Here is a 6,054-nt window from a genome sequence, read left to right as displayed (position 1 = left end):
GCTCCTTTCACAGCAAAATCCAATATTTGCAGATGCGCTCCTTGCCTCAGCTTCTGTAAATATGTTTTCAAAATCCCATTGATGTTTTTTTTTCGCCACGCAAATGGAAGGCTTGTAATTAGATTGATTGTTTTTATACATCGAGACAGAATTAAATCCTCCTGCAAGAAAATATGATTTAGTAGACGTGAACTATATAGTAAAAAGTTTCCTATTTCTGTGCCATGGATGCAGCCCTCCGAGACAATATAGAATACAGACCATTATGCATGCAGCAGTGTTGAATGAATACTGTACGTGCCTTTGGTCTCTGTTCTTCTTCTGATCTGAGGCATTACTGACATAAATCCATCTGTCGCTTGATGGAAGAAAATGTAAATCTTGGAAGCCTTTGCATATCATGTCTAATTGGCTTCAGTCTTCAAACAGCTTTGCCTTTTAGATAAATCTTCATCAGATTCATAGTCTGGCCCTCTCGTTTAATAACTCTATATCAGATCGCAAATGAACAGCAAGATCTTGGCAGACATCACCCAAAAATGTGCATCTAAACAATGAAATTCTGCTGTCCAGTGGGGTCCACCCAAAATACCATATACCCCCTTTCCCAAAGAAAACCAACCTATTTTTAGGCCGAAAATTGCATAGCCAAAGTAAAAAGGGTGTATCTCTGCAACCACTAGGGCTATTTGAATAATGTTGGTGTTATAATAAAAGGCTACACTGGGAGGATGCGCTGTGTGCATGAGTTCCTGCTAGTTGTAGCTAGCTGTGGCAAGTGTAGCCGCCATTTTGCGACAAGATTGGGAATATGTATATATATATATATATATATATATATATATATATATATATATGTATATGTATATGTATATATATATATATATATATATATATACTATCTAAATACTGTGGGTAATGTACGATCTAAATATGCTGGGTAAACTGGAATGGAAGTGTACTGTGTGCTGTCTTGTAGATTCCTGTGTTAATTATTGTTTTTTGTGTGAATTAATTTCAGTAAAGTTTTGCTGAGAAACTGCTTCATCACTCTCTTGATTATTTCTCCCCCTGTTTCAGGGGTGTAACATTTTGGAGGCACCGCTGGGATTACAATAAGTCGCCCCACAGCAACTGGCGCAGCATCCTGAAGAGAGGCTGGAAGTACGTTTTCAGACATCTGTTCATCAGCACCAGTCTGCGGGCTGTAGTCTTAGGAGCTGTGTTTGGCATTATTGAAAAGACATACTTCGCTTTGTTGAAACAGGGACACATTTGTGTTAACTGGCGACATCAGGATAAATGTGCTGACCACCGTGGTTAACCCACGGATGCTGTCGCTGGCAACAGAAAGTGACATGCAACACGGACATTACCGTAATTCTTCGAAAGTTTGCGCAATTGACATAATTCCAACGGATTCTGAAAGCTAAGACGTTGCGCTTTCCAGGCATTTACGGTACATTACGGTACTGTTGAAACCAGGTGAAGGGGGAGGGCAGCAGACCATGACGCCAGCAAGAGAACAACAGGAGAGAGAGTAAAACTTGAGAGAATATAACGGTATTATAACGGTGTTTCAGTGGCGTTTTAGTTGACTTTCTTTTCGTAAATAATATTTTAGTGTTGCAAATTATAGTAAGTCTTGTTTCTGAAAGTTTTTGAGTCTTTTGCCGTGTTTTCGTCATAGTTTACCATCTTTTTTTTTAGCGTTTTTCAAAACATTTAACAACAAACATTTGACGCTAAATATGAAACAGACTGCAGTAAGGAGGGATCGTGGATATTATTTAAATGTGAGTATTGAATATTTACAGTTGATTCTGCAGGGAATAAGAAGCAAAAAATAAAAGAATAGCCCAAAGAACAACTGAAGCTCTTGTCATCCAGACACCCTCTTTAAAAAAAAACAAACACCGGTTGCGTTTTTGTCAAGGAGTTTTTTAACCGGCTGCGCTTTAAAAAGTCGCGTCCTGTGTAATCGGCCCCTCACTCCGCTCACCTCAGAATCTACCTCCTCATGAACGGAGCGTTAGCTAGCTGGCTAACGTTGCGTTCTCTCCTGCTGTGTTCAATGACTCAATTCATCAAGCTGGAGCTAACGTTAGCTAAGTCTATGTCAACAGAGCTCCTGGGAAACTTAACTTAGATATACCATAAAATATTATTACCATAAACTCGCGTTCCCTTCTGGCACGCGCATCTGTTCGCAGTTCACTGAATACAAACACCCCCCCCCCCCACCACCACCCATCAAAAAAAAAATAATCATCGAATCTACACAATTCACTTAGGTCACCTATTTTAGTTTCAAAATGGCAAATTTCGCCGAAAGGTGAGGGATTTTCATGCCTGGTCAATATAGTCATTGTGCTCAAATGCAGTAGAGCGGCCTCAATAGCCCTGCTGTAGTGTGATAAGTTGCCCAAGTCGCGCTTGTTGATGGACCCCGAAAGCCGCAAACAATCTTTTGTGTGAACATACATACGTCCTACTCTCACTGCTGTAAAAAGTTAGTCTACTGTATACAAATAAACTTGGTAAACTGAAGCTATGTTCATGTTAATACCAAGTAATCAATATGCTAGTGTAGCAGTTGTGTACTCTATCTTTTGCGTTTTGTAATTTTTTAGTAACGTAAAGCACACTTGACACGGAGATGACACGATGGTAATGGCCTGGCAAAACAACCGAAATACATCAGCTTCTCATAGCCCACCTCATGGTCTTAGCTCTAGTACACAGAGAAAACGTGTTGTAGACTGGGGGACACACAGACATTTCAACTTAACATACCTGGCAAACAACAAAAATACATCAGCTTTTCATAGCCCACCTCGTGGTCATAGCTCTGGTACTAACAAAGGAAATAAAGATCATCTTTAAACACAGCCTACAATTATAAATATGAACAATATGAACAAATATACACTTATTTAGCTAGCACAACAGAGCTCAATACATATCCACCTACCACAGAGAAAACGTGTTGCAGACTGGACAGTAGTGATGTGTCGTTCGTGAATGATTCGTTCAAAATGAACGAATCCTTACAAAGACTCAAAGTAATGAGTCTTCTCAAAAAAAGATTTGTTCACGTACTCGTGGCTGCGCATCGGGACTTGCAAAGGCTCAGCCAAGGAAACAGAAATGATTCGTTGAATGCAGTTCACATGAAAAAGGGATTCAAAGATTCATACAAAGACCAGAACAGCAATAAAAAAATCCAGTGCATCCAGTGTGAACATCCAGTGTGTGTGTGTGTGTGTGTGTGTGTGTGTGTGTGTGTGTGTGTGTGTAACTGTCCAGTCATTGGCAGTTCCTCTCTCTTTTCCCTGTTTTGCCTTCTCGTCTCATCATTGTATGCAGTTCAGACAAACTACCTGCTTCTGGCTGTGATCATTGCACACAGGTACATTACATTTCCCACACCTATTGTTGACTTTGCAATCTTTGTTACTTGGGCAGATCTGACACCTCTTTCTCTTTGGTTGACCCTGTCTGCTTCTTTCCTGTGGCTGGGTTTTGGCTCTTGTCACCCCACACCTTTACATTGCTTCAATAATCAGGGTTTGCAGTTGGGTGCAGCCTTCCAGTCGACTCATGTGTGGTGTGACAAGCTCCTTTAACAGCTCTTTGAGGAAGAGCCGTCGTGCATTGCCGCTCTTGAATTCTGGGTGCTGAGTTGTGAAAAAGGTGTAGGCATTCAGGGTGGCAATGTCAATTATGTTGTACCACAGCACCCTGAGCCACCTCTGTGTTTGGCGCTTGCAGGTCTAGGTGCCAACCATCTGGTCAGTGGTGTCTAATCCTCTTTTTGTCTTGTTATAAATGTGATCACTTCTGTTTTTTTCTTTCTACTATTTCTATCCACTACTTTGTCGTGGTGCATTGTGCTCAGTTGCACAACCGCTTTTCCTTTCTTTCTGACATGGCTGACCATCGTAAGGCTGTCATTAAATCCAAACTCTGTGCTGTGAACCTCCCTGGACTTGGAAGGCTTCGTCAGAGGAGGGATGTCTGGCTTGTTCTGACATAGAGGCACCACAATAGTGAGATCCTTCTCCAGGTGATGCTGCGCAAGAGGCACACTGGTAAGAAAGGTATCCATGGTGATGTTGCGACCTGTGTTTCCAAATCTACTACACAACTGCTGGACAATGTTTTCTCCCAAATTCTTCTGAACTTCTTCCCCTGGTTGTCTCCCTGTGTAAACTATACCATCTATTGCAACAGGATCAGCAGCTCCTGAGGCAGGTTGTATTTCCCGAGCTGGCGCAGGAAATACAGCCTCTGCTGGGCCTTTTCGCGGATGAAGTTGATGTTGGAGGCCCACTTCAGGTCCCGGGAGATTGTTGATCCCAGAAACCTGAAGGTCTCCACCGCAGAAACAGTGCTGTTGTTTATGTTGAGGGGGAGTAGTGTTGGGGGGCTCCCCCTGAAATCCACTATCATCTCTACAGTATTGAGCTTGTTCCGCTCCAGGTGGTTCTGACCACACCAGAGGACCAGCTGTTCAACGTCCTGTCTGTACGCAGACTCATCACCGTTCCTTATGAGGCCGATGACCGTTGTGTCGTCTGCGAACTTCAGGAGTTTAACAGTTGGGTTTAACAGTTGGGTCCCTAAAGGTGCAGTCGTTGGTGTAGAGGGAGAAGAGCAGTGGGGAGAGCACACATCCCAGGGGGGCGCCAGTGCTCGATGTGATTTTTCCCAGCCCCACCTGCTGCGTCATGTCTGTCAGGAAGTTTGTTACCAACTAACAGGTGGGCGCTGGTCTGGTAAGCTGAGAGAGATTGTGATGAAGAGCCTCCGGGATGATAGTGTTGAATGCAGAGCTGCAGTCCCTGTTCGCTGGCTTATGGACGACCCTCTGCATTGCACTCATATGGCAGTTACCGCTCTTAACAAGTGTGTCTTTGTGGAAGTGGAGCATACAACCATGGGTAACCAGGTATACTGTTTGTTCTGTCAGCACTCTTGCCCTTGTTAGCGCTGTTAGCACTGTTAACTGCGAGCTGGCTACTCAATCATTGCCATGGTGAGAGTGCGCTCTGTGGACGCACTAGATATGCTCTGAATTTGATGATCAGAAAGAGTTGTATACGTACAGTCATTTTAGCCATTTTAGAAGGCAAGAGGTCTTGTAAAAAAGTGTGTTGCAAACCCCCAGGCCACTATGTAATTTAAAAAGTGTTTACACTGAGAAATGAAAAACTGAATTCTTCAACGTGTCAGGCCAGGCCAACCAGAGGCTCTTCCATAATACAATTTTTGAGAGTTTAAAATTTGAGAATAATTAAATGCAAATTATAATGTCAGTCGTAACATTTTAATCATCTCTGGTCTTGGTCCTTAGACCAGGCTGGGTACATACTGTGATCCGAGGTCTCCTGCAGGGAGTTCCCCATATCCTTATCACTTTCACTGCTCAAGCAGAGGGAGCTGGGAAATCTAATATTCCGCTTCATGGTTATGGAACCAGAGCAGGCCACTGCTCATGGTTTAGCAGTCTTTAATTGCATCAGGGAAAACCATGAAATGTACATTTTGCTCCCTAACTCCAACTTATCGAGCGTAATATATATATTAGTGTAGGCAGGTGGGGGATTTAGTGCAGTTACAGCTGTCAGCATTACTGCAAGGTTTGAGCGATTGGAGCAGGGGATCCCCACAGGTATTTAGATCTCATGTACACAGCTGCATGTTGTATTGCACAGCCTCTCCACCTTTGCTCATGATACTTATATATTTGCTTTAGTACAGTAAATAACATGCTCAACTAAAAAGTGCTAGTGACAATTAGTTAATAACCAGCATTATCAGCCATTATGTGAATTGAATATGTGATTAAAATAAAGTGCTCAGTGTTAAAGCACCACTGCTTCTGCTGTGTGAGCCCTCACGTTTTTTAAACAAGTTCATGTTTTCAGCTTATTCCATTGACTAACAGCTGTGCCCTCCACACCATTTTACACAACACACAGAAAAGGAGTGACCTAATGTGCACCCAAACATCATGGAACAGCATTATATCGCACCCACCAAAACCTC

General features: G+C 42.7%; 1 pseudogene; it reads right to left on the bottom strand.

The window, feature by feature from the left end:
* Positions 1-3,356: 3,356 nt before the first annotated feature.
* On the bottom strand, positions 3,357-4,735 carry LOC137784769 (uncharacterized; annotated as a pseudogene).
* Between the last annotated feature and the right edge of the window lie 1,319 nt (positions 4,736-6,054).

This window comes from Clinocottus analis, unplaced genomic scaffold (assembly GCF_023055335.1).
Source record: "Clinocottus analis isolate CAN_PGR_092001 unplaced genomic scaffold, fCliAna1.0.p SCAF_1, whole genome shotgun sequence".
Lineage (NCBI taxonomy): Eukaryota > Metazoa > Chordata > Actinopteri > Perciformes > Cottidae > Clinocottus > Clinocottus analis.
This window is presented reverse-complemented; position numbering and strand designations above follow the sequence as displayed.